The sequence below is a fragment of the Asparagus officinalis genome, chromosome 1, assembly GCF_001876935.1.
Source record: "Asparagus officinalis chromosome 1, Aspof.V1, whole genome shotgun sequence".
NCBI lineage: Eukaryota > Viridiplantae > Streptophyta > Magnoliopsida > Asparagales > Asparagaceae > Asparagus > Asparagus officinalis.
This window is the reverse complement of record NC_033794.1, coordinates 108419964-108436447: the sequence shown is the minus strand read 5'-3', so window position 1 is coordinate 108436447 and position 16484 is coordinate 108419964.

Sequence of the window (16484 nt, the reverse complement as noted above, 5' to 3'; positions counted from 1 at the left end):
CGACAAGATGCCGGTGGAGCCCTTGGTTAAGTGAGGAGACATGGATTCTGAAAAGCTTGAGATGTTTGTGAGGCAAAAACTGTTTAAGAGAGTTGAGATTGGGCGAGAGTCGTTTGTTTGAGGAGAATTGTAGCGGGGGTGATCAAATTATTTATAGGAGAAAGTGGGGCCCAGGGTTGCTTTCTGTTAGATGCATTGAGATGTTTTCGCTGGTGGGTGTACTGTGGGGACAAGTGTTATTTGGTGGTTAAATATGTGTGAAAAAAAAGGGCGCTTTGTAGAAAAGTAAATAAGGCGGGAGTGGACAGGTGGTTCGCTAGAGTTTTAAATTAGAGAAGGTTGTATATATACATATTCCACTATAAGCACCAAAATTCAGTATAAATACTTAAAATGTGGTAGGAACAGAAAATTTTATATATATATATATATATATATATATAGAGCAAAACTTCTTCTCGCTCTTCCTACATGTTTTTCTATATATAAGTTTTGGCAAAATGGTCAAATTGGTATATTTTGTAGACACCATGTGACACACTGGTATATTTTTTGGTTTTGGACAAAATTGTAATATTATATAGACTCCGGCGTCATATACCCCTCAAGTTTGGCCGGATCCATTTTTCCGGCCAGTTTTCTCACGTGACGGCTCACGTGTTAGCGGGATTTATTGCACAAAACCCCCTCATAAAACGCCCTCCACTATAAAACAACCTCCTTTCTCCTTCCTCCTCTTTTACTCATCGGTTCCAATCACTAACCCCCCTCGATCTCGGCCCCAGTCTCTATCCAAAAAAATGGCAGCAGGTAAATTACCCTCACCGGGGCCTCGTCGGACCCGCCATCTACCGCCGCCTCAAAACCCTAGGCTTCACCGGGGCCTCGATAACTTCCACCCCGAATATTCACATGTGTTACCTGCTTTGATTCGAAGATTTCATGAAAAAACCCTAGCATCAAGGTCGGAAAATGGGGGGACAGAAGGCCAAGATGGCTTGCGAGAGGAACCTCGAGAAGCAGAAGGCTAGAGCTAAAGGTCCATCTCAATCCATACAAAAAAAACTCATCGGTTTTGGTCTTAATTTGATCCAGCCTGATTTGTTGTTTGCATAGGGAGCCAACTCGAAGCGAACAAGAAGGCGATGTTGATTCAAGTCTTGCTCCGATCCCTTCCTCTTTTCTCAAGTTTTTCTTTGCCTGCGATATCGGATTCTGGGCGGATCTTGTTAGATCTGTTGTTTCTGGCGAGGGAATTGATGGGTTTTGTGGAGAATTTGTGTTGGTTGGATTGGGTTGATTTTCTCAAATTTTGATCTCTCTTGGCGTGCCTCTGTTGTCGCGGTTCTGTTTTAGAGAAAGATCAATCCTTTGGTGCTTTTACCTTTAGTTTTTTTCCTTCATTTTCATTTTTTCTTCTTCCTAATTTCCTTTGGGGGTGACTGAGAACCAAAAGAAGAAAATTATGAGAGGATTGACTGAAGAGCTTTGACGTTGATTTAGGAGCAATAGGGAACAAAGGTTGGGTGTGGTTGAACCCATCTTGGCCTTCTGTTTGTTACTTGCTTTGGTTCGCCGTTGAGGGAGTTGGTTTGGGACTATTAAGGAGCTTGCAGAGATGGTGAAGGAAGTGGTTGGGTTTGAAGGGGAGTTGGTTTGGGACTCGTCGAAGCCTGATTGGACACTGAGGAAGCTCATGGATAGCTCGAAGCTGGCTGAGATGGGGTGGAGTGCAAAGATCAGGTTGAGAGAGGGGTTGGAGGAGACTTACAGGTGGTATTTGGAGAATGTCATCAAGCAGCAGAGAGGGGGGTTGAGAGAGGGGTTGGAGGAGACTTACAGGTGGTATTTGGAGAATGTCATCAAGCAGCAGAGAGGGGTTGGAGGAGGTATTGTGCAATAAATTGAGATTGGGGTTAGATTGAGGGGGTTTTGTGCAATAAATCTCGCTAACACGTGAGCCATCACGTGAGAAAACTGGCCGGAAAATTCAATCCGGCCAAACTTGAGGGGTATATAGCGTCGGAGTCTATATAATATATCATTTTGTCTAAAGCAAAAAAATTATACCAGTCTATCACCTAGTGTCTACAAAATATACTAATTTGGCCATTTTGCTTCTAAGTTTTTTTCTCACTATTTTTAGTGAAGAAGTGATGACTACACTATTTTATTAAATACTTAAAATGTAGAAGGAACAGAAAATTAAATATATATTAGTTTTCCTCGCTCTTTTAACTTCCTAATAAATGATTTTCTACATAGAAGTTGTTTGCTCACTATTTTTGGAGGAGCAGTGATAACTACACTATTTTATAAACTATTTTACGCTATAACATAGAAAAACGTGGGGTCTTAGATAAGAGTGCTGCTATAGGGACCCGAAATAGGGGAGGCGACACATCACCTGCTCCACTCAGGGTCCTCTATTTTGGGATCCCTTTCTTTAGACAATTTTATAGAACAGTTATCATTATTCTTCTCTAGAGTACAAATCCCCTAAAAACGTGGTGATCTCTTTACATGTATACGGTGTTTTGGATGAATATTTGCCATTCAAAAGTGACTACAACATACGGTTGAAACTCAAGTATTCAACTACTCGATCCGACTAGTTAAGGTGATCATACAAAATCTGGTTTGCATGCACATAATGTTTTCAAAAAGATAGGGATACATAATTACATACTGTGTTGTATTATATATCTCTATAGGATTTTGTTTTAATTTTATTTTGGGCGGCGCCCCTTCTAAAACTTGTACGGGGTTTGGTGAGGTTGGATAAGCTATTATAAGACAGTGGGTGGTCGTTAGGTGTCAATAGGGGTAAAGAAGGAGAGTTGAGAGGGTCACCGCCCTCTCTTGAGGGCTTGAATATTCAGGAGGATCCTAAGGCTAAAACATGGGCGACCGAAAGTGATGGGAATTTTAGTATTAAAAAAGAGAAATTTGGAAAAGAAAAGGGAAAAGGTGTAAAAGGAGTATTAGAAGTTGAATGGAGGTGGACCAAGTAGGGGATCGTTCTAGAGATTTGATAGAAGACAATAGAAGTTTCTCATTCTAATTAATTAACATCACTTTGACTTTTTGTGTGGATATGAACCGATGATGAGAAGAACTGAGCTTATGTTGGATTTGTCAGTCAGAAGACCAACAGTGAGGCTTGGTTTGTCCTCAACTATATAGCCAGCTGGTATGAAGCGGGTTGGTGTAGTACTTGTGACCTATAACTGCATGGCAAAAATATGGCACCCTAGTTTAGTCGCTAGGTTTCTTTATGCGCATTTTGTGATCAAGTTCCATCATGAAAACTCGGAGAAATTTAAACGGTTAAACCTAATCCAAGTAAAGAATATTCTTTGATCGGTAGAAATTGAGTCAAAAATAATCTAGGACAATTATTTTAAGAAAAATACCTTAGGGATCCAAAAGCATGAGACAGATGAGGTGTTGGACTTACTACTGAACTTAAGTAAATGCAACAGTGCAAATTAGTTCGATGTGCATCCACTTCACCTCGGATTTGAAATGTTCCACGTGATAACTTGAGCGCAAGTAAGTTCTAGTTCCTCAATGTAAATAAAACAAAGAATCCCACCCAGAATAAATCCATTTGCTGCTTTAGCAATACGTGGCTCCTTAGATTTTTTATCCATTGGGAATCTCTCAAGCGTCCTCTTGATCTTCTCCAAAGTAGTACAATTGCTATTCTCTCCTCAATTTACACCGCAGAAACCTAATCTTCTGGCACCCTATAGATTTTTTTAACAAGGAATCGAACGTACCACATCCAAAAGTTAAAGAGTGCACCTAACTGAATGTAGAATTAATTAATATTCTAGCCCAAAAGTTAAGAGTGTACCTAGTTGAATGTAGAATTAATTAATATTCTAGATGACACGAGAAGCTTCTCTGTGTAGAATTGGGAACAACGGCAAAGAAGTTCAGGTAAAAAGTCGAAGGATAGTTTTTGGATGCTGCATGATCGACTGCGAGTGACGCGGCGGTCGACCGCAAACGTGCATAGCACAGGGGTTGGTCTCTGGACTTTTGGCGGTCGATCGTGTCGATTACCGCAGCGGTCGACCGCAAACATGCATAGCACAGGAGTTGGTCTCTGGATTTTTGGCGGTCGATCGCGTCGACTAGCGCGGCGGTCGACCACGAGACCATGTAAGTGTTTTTTTAGGTTCTGTCATTGGCCATGGTCGACCGCGACTGGTGCGCGGTCGATCGCGGATCGGGTTTAGACCTTGGTTTGGTTTCCTATTCTGTTTGGGATTTGTGTTTGGTATAAATACCAACACACGTTTTAGGGTTTCTTTGACTTCGATTGAGAATTATTTTGGGGATATTGGAGCATAGAAAAGAGAGATCTTTCTGAACTATTGGTAGGTCTGTCCATCCGGGCCGGGCCGGGCAAAACCGGAGCCCGGACCCGGGTACCCCGGGCCGGGTTCCGGGCCGGCCCGGTTTCTTTTCTTTTTTTTTATTTAAAATTTAAATTATACAAAAAAAGACAAGAAAAATTAATAATTTAATTAATCACTTAAAATGACATAAATTACAAATAAAAATGATAAAAATAAATTCTTTATTAATAATTAATAAATCATTTACAAATTACAAGTACAAATTTATTTTGGAATTCATCGCATCACAATAGATAAGTACATCCCAACTAGGTTGGCATCTACTCACCTATATCACTATCATTTGTAACTATTTTCAAAATAATTCTTTACAAATTTTAAGCTAAGATATAAAAATTACAATTTGATTAATATTATTTATTCTTTATATCTATCTGCTAGTCCAAATTCTTTAAATTTATCTTCAATTCCAGCCATCCGATCGATGCCTTGTATTCGCTTCTCGTACCTCCACCAATCTTATAAGCACATCATCGCTTGTACAGTATGCGAATCTAAGCATGTCCTATGGTCGTTGTAGGCATATAAAATTGCTTATAGGTCCCTTAGCTCAGCTCGGCACGAACCGACAAACCAACGAGAAGGCGCGAGATCGACGAATTCGCACGAAGCACGGAATACTCATCGCGGTGCGCGGGATTTCAAGCCAGTTTCCAAGAGTCAACGAGGTCATCCAACCGAGAGCGGACTCGGCCGAATCACGTCGAATCGAAATCGAGGTTTCGGTGATCAGACTCATTAAGTGGATTTACGCCTAATCGCGGATCCGGATTTACTGCCAAATTCAGCGTCAACGAATCACAAGTTCCTGGGATTAAATCACCATCAGAACTGAATCACAGATAGAACCGAAGAGCTGGGGAAAACGGACAGAACAACAACCGAAAAGAGGCTCGGAAACCAAGTCACGGAGGCGGTCGGTCACCGAAGGCCACAAGGGGCTCGTGGCCGAGCCACCAAGTGGTGGCTCGGGAGCCACCTTGGGGTGAGCTCGCCACCTCCGAGCCACCAAATGGTGTCGGATGGCGAGCCACCTCCTTGGGTTGGTCGGCGGCACCAAGGTTGGATCAGGCCACCACCGAGCCACCTCTTGGTGGCCTTCGGCATGTAGCCGAGCCACCTTGAGGGTGGCTTCGGCGCACCTTGAGCTGGCCACACGTGCACTACGGACGGGCACCGAGTGACCGGGAGGCCGTATAAAATAGGCCAAGGGGGTTCTTCATTCAAAAGGTTGGAATTTTGGTGGCAGGAGAAGCGAGAGGCGCAAGCGCCTGCTGGATTGGAGACTCGGACTTAAAAAAGATTGAAACTTCTGGGACTTCGGGGACTCACTCCTTCAGCATTTCGGGTGCCGCGCGTCCATCAAAGTCAAATAAGTCAGGGGTGGTCGAGAGGATCAGATCTGCAGATCTACGCAGGCATACTCGGATCTAAGCGTTCGTTTACGATCCGAGACTTGGACGATTGTTTCCTTGGTGGAAAACAAATCCTCCTCTGACGGCTCATTATTGTCCTTGTGTGAAATAATACCGTCATACTGGTTAGATGCCGACCTGTATCAGATCTCGCGTGCTGGCGTGATCGTCCACGCAAAAACCCGGCGCGAATGCAAAGAACCCACCAAAGCGAGCGACCGCAAAACAGTGAGCTCCGATTCGTTCGACACAAAAGGGAGCAAAAGTTGTAATCTTGTTTAGTTTTTATTTGATTTTCGTTGTAAACCGGATCTTATAAAAGACGCGGATCTTTTGGTAACTCAAAAAGTTGTAACTCAAGATGACAATGCGAATCATAACAAAGAAGACTTACGATTCCCCTGCGAACAATCTGTGGCCACAGATGGAGCCACCGATCTTCGCAGACGAGTCGGTAGCGTCGCAGCCGGGGATCTCAATCCCGGGTCGTGGTCGAGGAGGTCGATCTGAGTTTCGTGATCTAGACCAAGTTCGAGGGCAGTACCTTTCATGCCTTGTCCAGGATCTAGCCTCCCCGCATAGTCCAAGGTTCTCCTCCATGGAGAAAAACTCGTTTGGTTTTGAAGAGTCGAAGGCCGACCAACGAACGAATCTCGCCGTTTTGATGCAACAGTCCGCATCGGGCGTGCAGGCCCACCAACCTCCAACCAGATCAAGCTTGGGTCAACCAATTCCTCGGTCACCAAGGAGCGGGTGACTTCTTGCTTCAAAGGAGAGCTCCGCCAAAAGGCAAACGGCCAAACCGGGCTTTTTTTGGCAACCAATTCGCCTCAAGAAGCGATGGGGCTTCACCGACCGGAAAAATTCCAATTCCGCACACGGGGTCTCGGGAATTTTCTGAGGACACCCTTGCGCGCTTATGTGGTGTCTCGGAAATTCCGAGACACCCTAGGGGGTAGACTACAATGTGGAAAATTTTAACCGAGACACCCCGTGAGGTGCTCTCGGCATTTTCGAGACACCCCTGGGTGCTCCTCGCTCCGAAATTCGCAGACACCCCTGGGGTGTCTCGTGAATTTCTCTGAGACACCCCTGGGCGCGTGGATGTTTTCGGACCTCCGCAGACGTCCATTATGGTGTATCTTGATCGTTTTCCCCGTAGATTCTTCGATCCGAACTCGCGATTTGAGTGATCCAGGGGTGCGTTGAATGCGTGACGAAGCAGCTCGATCGCGCTCTTAGTGGTTGATTATCTGTAGACGTGCCGTCGAGACACGAAGGGCGCTTGTCCTTTTTGTGAACCACGCGACACCGCGCGTTCCTGGACTTGCGTCCGGGGGTCTTCGTTGTTCAGATATCCTTATCCGCTACATGTCAGCTCGCCCGGCTCACTTCAGTCCGAGTTCACTCGAACGAGTCGATAGCCGCTCAATCCCGTGCGATCAGATAGTGACTGTTCATTCGCTCGCTTCTGTTGAACACTGAACCGTTTGTGCGAGACCTATTTAGGCCCAATTTTCTGATGCTACAGATTACACCCCTCAGAAGCTGTTCCGGACTCGTTTCTTTTATAGAGAGGCTGGGAATACTTTGGAGTATGTTTGTCTGGCCTTCAGTCGGCATCCACGACCTTGTAGTAGCCCTTCAAACTCTTGGCTCCTTCGATTTTTCGGTCTATTCGAAATTATGCTTGACGAATAGCCGAACGTTTTCTCCTGGCACTGCGTATTTAAAATCTGCTTGAGCGGGTCGTCGGAGTCCTCCTGAGTCACTAGCAACTGCTATGAAGTTGATTTTGGTTTCTGTTGCGACTGTCACTTTGAGTTGACTTTGAATACTACCTAACCGTCACATCGCTGTTGATACTTTAGGCGTTTCCGAATTGATGATGTGATTCGAACGTTGACTTTTCGCTCGCACCACGCAAGACTTGGGGACTGGCGTTGACCATTAGGGTTACGCGGTGAACCGGCGGTTGACCCTAGGGTTTCGAAATCGTTCAAACGCTTTGACTTTGCTCACAACTCGTTTGAGTGCGGGTTGACCTGGGGTTACGAACAAGTTGACCGGGCGTGCGGACCCTAGGGTGTTTCGAATCGTCAAACTGCTTGACTTTTGCTCACAACCCGTTGCAGTGTGGTTGACTAGGGGTACGGCGTTGACCTGCCCGCTCTACCCGTTGGGTTTTGAATCTCGTCAAACCAGGCAAACACTGCTTGACTTTGCTCACAACCCGTTGAGTGGCGAGTTGACCGTAGGGTACGCGGTTTGGACCGGCCGTTTCTACCCTAGGTTTGCTCCCTCGAACGTTGACTTTTGTCACAACGGGTGTTTGACTGGCGTTGACTTAGGGTTACGCGGTACCGACGTTTGACTCCTTAGGGGCTTCGATCTCAAACGTTGACTTTGCTACAACCCGTTGAGTGGCGGATTGACCTGAGGTTTACGCGGCTTGACCGGCGTCTACCCTAGGGTTATTGAATCGGCTCAACAGTTGACTTTGCCTCACAACCCCGTTGAGTGGGCGTTGACCTAGGGCTACGCGGGTTGGACGTCGTACCCTAGGTTTTGATTTGTCGAACTGTTGAGACTTTGTCGCAACGCCATTGCGACTGGCTGTTGACCTAAGGCTTACGCGTTGACCGGCGGTGACCCTAGGGTTTCGCAATCGTCAAACGTCTGACTCTGATTGCCAACGCCATTGGACTGACGTTGACTTCGGCGCTTACGCGTTGACCGGCGTTCACCCTAATTTTGATTCGTCAAAGGGTGACTTTTGAGCTTTCATCGAATTTATTCAACCGATTGGCCCGAAGTAATCTGGACGCTGATTTGGGGTTCAGAAACATTAGATTTATTTGGTGTCCAAACAAGGTTCGGGGCGGTCAAGAGACAGACTCAGAGGATACCCCGGGGCGTTGCCTCCCGACAAAACCGGCGACACCTCGTAACCTGTTCGGGCCTGGGTCTCGCGCTTTGCCTAGACACCCCTTGGCGGTGTCTCGGCCAAAGCCGAAGACACCCTTGCGGTGTCTCGGCAATAGCCGAGACACCCTTGGGTTTGTCTCGGGTTTTGCGGAGACACCCCATGGGGTCTGTCGTTGGCGTTTTCGTGCGTCCCCCCTTTTGTTTGGGCTTTTCCTCTCTTGTCTTGTGCTTCTTGCGTTCCCCGGCGGCTCTTCTTTTAATTTCAAATTTTCAAAAGAGGGAAGTTCCCTCCTCTTTGCTACAGAGGAACCGTTAAATGTCTCCCCTTCGGTCATTTTCCCAAAAGGTGGGGATTTAGGAGTCCTTCTTCCCCAAGAGCTTTCCATCCATTGCTTCTCGTCCCTCCAAAGGAAGAATCCTCTCGGATCCTTTGCGGTGTCCTCCATTGGCTCCGAAATTCGCGTGTTCTCCTCTAATTTAGGGCCTTTCGTACTCCTCCTTCAAGCTTCGGAGTTCTTGGCCCTTTTGGGATTAGGGTGGTCTCAACCCTTTGATTTGGGTAAGTTCCTTCTTTACAATATCCTTCTCATTTTTGATAAAGATTGCATCTTTATTTTTGTAGTATGGCTAAGGCGTTAGTGTATGCATAGATGCTTCGATTGGGTAAAGGGGGGGCTGCAGATAAAGGTTTATGCCAAAAGGAGGGGCTTATAATATGCGCGGGCGAATTTTTTGCCGCGGAAAAGAAGTTGGATTGTGTAAAATGCGGACTGAATGTTGAGGGGGCTTGGATTTCACTTCCCTGTTGGTAGACAAAATGTGGATGGTGGTTCGATGCAAAAAGACCATACCTCGATGAGCCGGCTTTTATGCTAAGCAAATCGCTACCTGGTTGGTTCGCCGCGGGAAAAGTTGTTGGGGCGGCTGTATTTGCAAAAGTTGGCACCAACAGAATTGGAGAGCGAAGTGGTGGAACTGTAAGGTGTTCATGTAAGTAGGGAGGATCTGAAAAGTTAGGACCTAGCATACTGATGTTCATTTCAGGGGCCGAAAGTTTGAGCGGTACTTTGTTAGGCCAAGAGGATTCAAAAGTGTTGCGAGCGGGCTTGGTTTATTTTCGCAAAACAGCCATAAATTGTCTTAGAGGCCTTAAAATGTTGCCAAACACGGGCAGTTGAACGTATGGCCTGAAAATCCGAAATGAGCTCTTCGTTTCACGAACTTCTTATTAATGCGAAAATTTTTGCATTATAGGCATCCAAGCAAAACGGGTGTCAAAACATTTGTCCGGAGCTCGCAATAGCCAAGATTTTGTTAGAGGGGCTTTTATGCAAATTGCCAAATTCTGCCAAAATGGCTTATTTTGCAATTTAACCAAAATTGTGGTCGGTGATCGGGGCGGGCTGCTATCATGATTCTGGTTATTGATGACCACGACCCACACCGGCGCTGTGTCCTTGACGCTGAAAGTTTTGGCCTTTGAACACTAAGGGTATTTTGTATTTCACCAAAATTCATCCAACGCGAACAGATGCACATCGTCGTCACGAAATGTTTGTAGCATTTGAATTAGACCTTCAATTTATGAAATCCTTATTATGTGATATGGCATTTTTAATTTTAAAGCTTATATTTCCTTTTTAAATTTTCGGTGTTATCCATGCGTTTATAGATTGTAGCCTGACTTGCCTGCTTTTTCGTCTGCGAGATTAAATCGCCAAAAATGTCTGCGGGCTCAGTCGAAATCGACGACGCCCGTAGGAGGTCGTTCTCAATTCACAGCCCATACGGTGAGGGAAGGGTTTTTGGCTTCGCACTGAACGTCTCCTCCCAAAACGCGGCCGGCCTCATTCTTTACCTGGGGCGTGAGGCTTTTATGCAATTTTTTCTATCTTGGCATCCCTGGATATGACCTCTTGGGCGTCATTGAAGGAAGAACACCGATACCTTCTCTCGCGCGCAGGGTAAGGTTCAGACTTGTTTTTGCTTAGCCAATTTCAAGTCTCCGGTATATTGGGGCGATTGGATGTGCCTCGTCCTACGCCTTTATAGGCCGGGTGGCATGTATGTTACCACGCTATTCACGTGATTGATGCATTACCTTCTTCCGGTGTTAGGCACACTCAAAATCGTCTTCTCCAATTTATTCCGTGCAATGGAGTTTTATCACTTCTTCTTATGCAGATGATTATCTGGGATCCACCGCTTATGCTGCTTTGTTTGCAATGCGATATTTCCCGATGGCGCTAGCCTTCCTTCTCATGCCAACAACCGGTAAAGTAGTCGTGGAGGGATGCAAGAATCTGTTTTCTTTCTGCTACCCTAGCGCAGGCTGTCAAAATAGAACCGGCGACTTCCTTAACGGCTTCGAACGTAAAGGGGTCGCTCAAACGACTCTTGCTGCTTTGATACAGGAGAATAGGCCGCCATTGTCTTTGCGCCAGCTTATCACAGAGTGTCCCATTTCACCCCGCGATTTAGGCCTCGCACTCAGGCTTTAAAGATAGCCGCAGGGTTACCTGTTGGGGAGAGTCCATCTGTCAAAAAGGATCCTGCTACCTGGACCCTTTCGCGAGGAGGATTGCGCTGACTCTGTCGACGGGAGCTTGTTTGTACAGTCGCCTGCGATTCCACCGCCATGTATTCCTTGTCAGTCACTTGAAGCGAAGCTGTGGGAGCAGACGGGATCTGTCTGGCATCTACTGAGAGATGCTGGAGGCGGGTTCATGCGGATATGGCTACTCGACCAATAAGACTCCTGGCTCTGGACGGGTATTCATGACGTACTGTGGCCTACGAACCCGGATTATGGCGGCCTTGAACACCGCGACCCCCAGGTAGGCTCGTGCCGGCTATTGCTCCTGACCGTGGAGCCAACAGTCTCGCTCTTCTTTGGAGACAGTTTACCTCATGCCAGAATACCAGATGCTATTGGTTGCCGGCTTCCTCCCTAGCCAAGGGGTGTGGCGCGCCATGACTGCTTTTGTCTTAGGCGAGCGCTGGAAGGAAGGCTGATCTGCAAAAGAAGAGCACGTTGTCCGGTTGTTATGCTGCCGATACGAGTCCTTACTATGTACGGAGAATCCCCAGGGTCAGCTGTGCGCCGATTTCTGCTTCTGTCCGAGAGCCTATATGGCCTGAAGCAGACACCTTTCTGACCAGTCGAGTGTCTAGTGAGCTTAGGCGTTGGCCTTGCACGAGATGCACCATATTTTGGCGTCTTCCTATGGGATTGTCCGTATCAGGATACTCCCTCGAATCAGCAACTTGGAGTGTAATCGAAACATGATACTCCGGATGATGTATGACACACTCTGCCGATCTTACTTCCACTACTATACTTCCTTAGATCCAGACTATCTCCTCAAGCGGAGGAGGAACGAGGCCAGAATCTAGCTTGCAAGCAGTTATGGTCGTCGTTACTAAGAATTCGGCAGAACTTGGACGTTGATTCCAAGTGCGGTTCCATTCAACTGTGAATTAGACGTCCGTTGACATCACTTTTCCGCCGGCTTAATGAGTCGTAAGTGGGAGGAAGGCTGAAGGCCTTCGTTCAATCTACCACTATTTAGTGCTTCGTAGTTGCTGAGGGAGGCGTTTCGCCGCGGGAGCCAAGCTTTCGGCCCTCTTTTCTACCGCCGTGACAGAAGTCATATGGCCCCCGGACTCTCATTAGCAGGCGCTACCTTAGCCACTGTTGGTAAAAAATGCGTTTCGTCCCGCACCAGCTTTGACGCGTCTACCCCTGAGCGTGCCTTTCCCTGGCGCGTTCAGCTAGCTTACGGAAGACGAGCCTTTTGCCTGCCTTCCCCAGCAATTGGTTGCGCCCTAGCATCATTGCGGCGCTCAGGGCGTCTGGTCGAGTATTCACACATAGTGGGTTCGTGAACCATCAGCCGAGCTGGGTTTGCTGCGAGGTTGAGCTCCCTTACGCGATATTTGATTGGCATAGGCCTCGCTTACTTCACCGTCCCGACTTGTGATGTCGGCAGCCCAACGTGTTGCACATCCCCGTCCCCTTCCATGCAGTTGTTCTGTCGAGCAGAGCAGATGGCTTGCGGAGCAAATTCGAGTGATGTTCAACGAGAGCTCCGGGCTCCGCAAAGTTGGTGTAGTGCTTAAAGTGTTCCTCACTTTTCAGGTCGCCTATGGCGACGCCGCCTGATAATGTAGGAGAACCTTAGAGTGATCGGACCATTTCTTGACGCTGGCTCTTTCGGTTGGCTTAGTGAATATCCGCGTTGGCCGTATCTTAGTCCTACCGGCCGTGACCAGAACCAATGGCCATCATTAGAGCCTTATCTCCCTTGCCCCGCTCTTGCTCGCATTCGGCTCATGACAACTGGTATGTTTGGAATCCGTATTCCGTTACCTGGCCAGGTGAGCGGAGGACTGGATTGATGGCTGTACAGAGCGCTGGCGTGGTATTGGTGACAATTGGTGGCCTGGCCACTGGAGTCGCGCTTTTGGCGTTCTCCCTTCATATCGTCATGTAAGCCAATTGGATTACTTTCCTCAGCCTGCAAGTGGCGCTTCCTTGTTCTGCCTATGAGTCCAGTCAGCGTTAAGAGTCTCTCAGAATTTAGTCCGAGTGCGTGTCCGGGCCGCTAGTGAGTGGCTGCCAAAGGTCAGCCAGGGCCTGAGCTCTGTTTTCTCAGAAGCCGCAAAGAGAGGCAAAGGGCATACAATCTGCCGTCTCACAGATCGAGCGGAAGAGCCTCCTCCTGGGACAAGGGTAGACGATGAGTCAACCGGACCTCCGCGGGAGGAATATGTGGAGAAATGCAATTTCTAATATACCCGGGGCAAGAGGTGGATCATCGGACGCGATCACCCGGTCTTGTGCCCTGGGTCCCTCCTTTAATTTTCCCTAATACTATAAGACCGTGGCAGCTCAATCTTTTCATTGATTGATCATATGTCCTTATGTAGGACAGGCCGATGATCATGAGCCTACCTTAGCTCCTGACACACCGTTCGAACACCGTGTGAGTGAGGCCCTGCGCAAAGGTATTGTAAGTCGACCCGCTTGCGCCCCTCGAGGTGTTTCTGTGCCACCGCAAGGGGCCGAGGAATAAGACGCCGCGCTCTATGAAGCCCCATAGTGAAATTCTACCGACGGGGTCGGAGCCGTCCTATCGAGGAAGCGTGGAAACTTACGGGCAGCTGAGCTTCGTGCAAGAGAATCGCGGCGCGGCGCCGGAGGTAAGTATTTCAATTGCTCTTGCTGCTCAAAGGGGGTTTACCTTTTGGGACGTTTGCTTAACCCATGCTTATTCTGCTGCTCCAGCGTTTCTTGCGAAAGAGAGCGCACGGCGAATCCACCGGGATTCGGGTCCCCCTCGCGTCCGGTGTGAGCGAACATGGAATTTGCTTGGTTGGGACCTCAATTGACAAAGATGTCCGAGAAGGTGGCGAATGGGCATATCTTTCTCCGCTCCAAGAAAGAAAAACGAACGTGGTCTTGTAGGACATCTCGATTCAACACGACCTTGCAGGCAGTGATACGTATGAATAGATGTTCGAGACCGCAGGTCCGTTATTCAGGTATGTCACACATTCAATGTCATATTCCTCAAGCATGGGGAAGGAAGGAGCTTTCCGTCGTTTTTTCGCCCTGAAAGTTATCTTCTCGAGCTTTCCTCTATCTCTTCATCATTCAGGTTTACCCGTGCAGAGGTTGCGATTGGAGGCGGGCCAAGGCGTTCGTCGAACGCCCGGATTGATCTCCAGGTGCGCTTGATTGAGCTGACATGTAGGGAAACCTAAGAAGCTTTAAACTTCCAGTAGCGCGATCCGATGAGACCATTCTGGCTTCAAGGGCGAACGAAATCGATTCCCGTTTACCGGTGAGGAATAGAGCTTATAGTCTGAATTCTCCTACCTCTTGCCCCGATCTTATATTTGACTAATGATTATGAAATTGACTTAATATATAATCGCGTCAACCAGCGTCAAACCATTGGAGTAGCCACGGGTATCTATCAACCTGGAAGGCAGGGCTCATCCAGTTTGCCTCAGCGACGCGTAGTGACTGCCAGTATGCATTATAATTTCTAGAGGGATATCGTACCCTTTCTTTATGTTCATCTCGTCTTTTGACTAATATATGAGTGCAACATAGCGACCAGCCACTTAGGCACTGATTCTCATATGGATCCCGCCATCCCTTTTCAAAAATGCCTCACGCGCACAAGCATAAAAGAGCTAGGGAATCTGAAAGCGAGCAGTATGCCTCCAGAACTCGACTTTTACTATCCAAACTAATACGTGGTTTCTTGATTCTGTCATAACATATCATTTTGTTGAATCTTAATAAGAGAATGCCGTCATGAGGACCAGCCGTCTGGGTCGGGCGATGACTTTCATGACTCTTGGCCATCCCGGCTGCATCTGAGGACGGGGGGATTTGCACGCGTATGCATATGACTTTCTTAATCCCGATTCTCGCTGTACTTATCCCAAATTTCCATTTGTCCTGCTTAATCATTAGGAGTGTTACTGGTAGGACCAGGCCGTTTAGGCCTGATCACACGACAGTTCCCGGACGGCTGCAAAGTCTTCATGAGCAGTGGCTGCCTCCCCGATCTTTGCGAGTGGATGCGAGCAATCCGCCATGCAGGTGACGTACCGCTCTCTCTGCTGCTGTGGTCTCAGAGTGCAACTGCATCAAGACTAAGTCCCGAGAAGGACATTTGTTCGCGCACTTCGAACCCGGGATGTCGCAAAGCTCGGCACCGAAACGCCAAAAACCAAGGGGCGCGGAGTCATGGGACGTCCGCGCAAAGCAATGAAGCGGTCGGTTAAGACGGAGAATTTGCCGAGGTAGTACCGCCAATATGACCGAGCAAAGGAAGGGAATCGACACAGGTTAATCTCACAGTCAGTTTTTCTTGGACAGATCCCTCGGATGTAATCCCGTATGCAGTCGGAGCCCGGCACGATGCGCGACTCTATGGTAGGTTCCGGACAAAGATTGCCTTCGCGAAGATGAAGAACGGATTTCCTACCTCTGTGTAGCATCCGGACAATACAGTTGTCCAGCGAAGGACAACCCCGCGATCATTTATGATAAGGCTGGACAAGAACGGATGGGCCAAGATGCTTGGATAGACGCTTTTGGCTAAGCAGAAAGAAAAGATAAAACTTCAGGTTTCGAGATGCAGATGGCCATGCCAGACTATGAGAGAGATGCCATGAGCAACCAAATCCGAAGGATTCAGAAGCAACCAAGTTGAACCAAGCGTCACCGTAATCATTGTTTTCAGGAACGAAGGGGCACACGAGGAATAGGATGGAAGCTCACAATGCAATAACCCTCCCCGTGCAATGCAGGGTGGTGGATAACGAGCGATGCCAACGAGTGATACAAGTGAAGATTGAAAGATCAAAGATTCTCGAGAAGCAAAATCAACATATTTGATCTCCCGCTCAAGAGACGAAGAAAACAGGCGATTCGCTGTCCATACCCAAGAGATGGGAAGTCGATCCCCTATCCGGCGAAGTTCGTTTAATACAACTTCACGCCGGTTCGAATGGGCAAGGGTTCCCACTCCAGCATTTGATTTATTTCAAATCGCACCTGATGGGTACTTTATTTTCCGTGGCAGATGAGCCTCTGATGGTGCGGTCTAGTTCGTCGGCCACTCCTTCGCGGAGCCGCCTTCGATTGGGTCATCGCCGCCTCAGCCATAGTAGCTCAGGCACG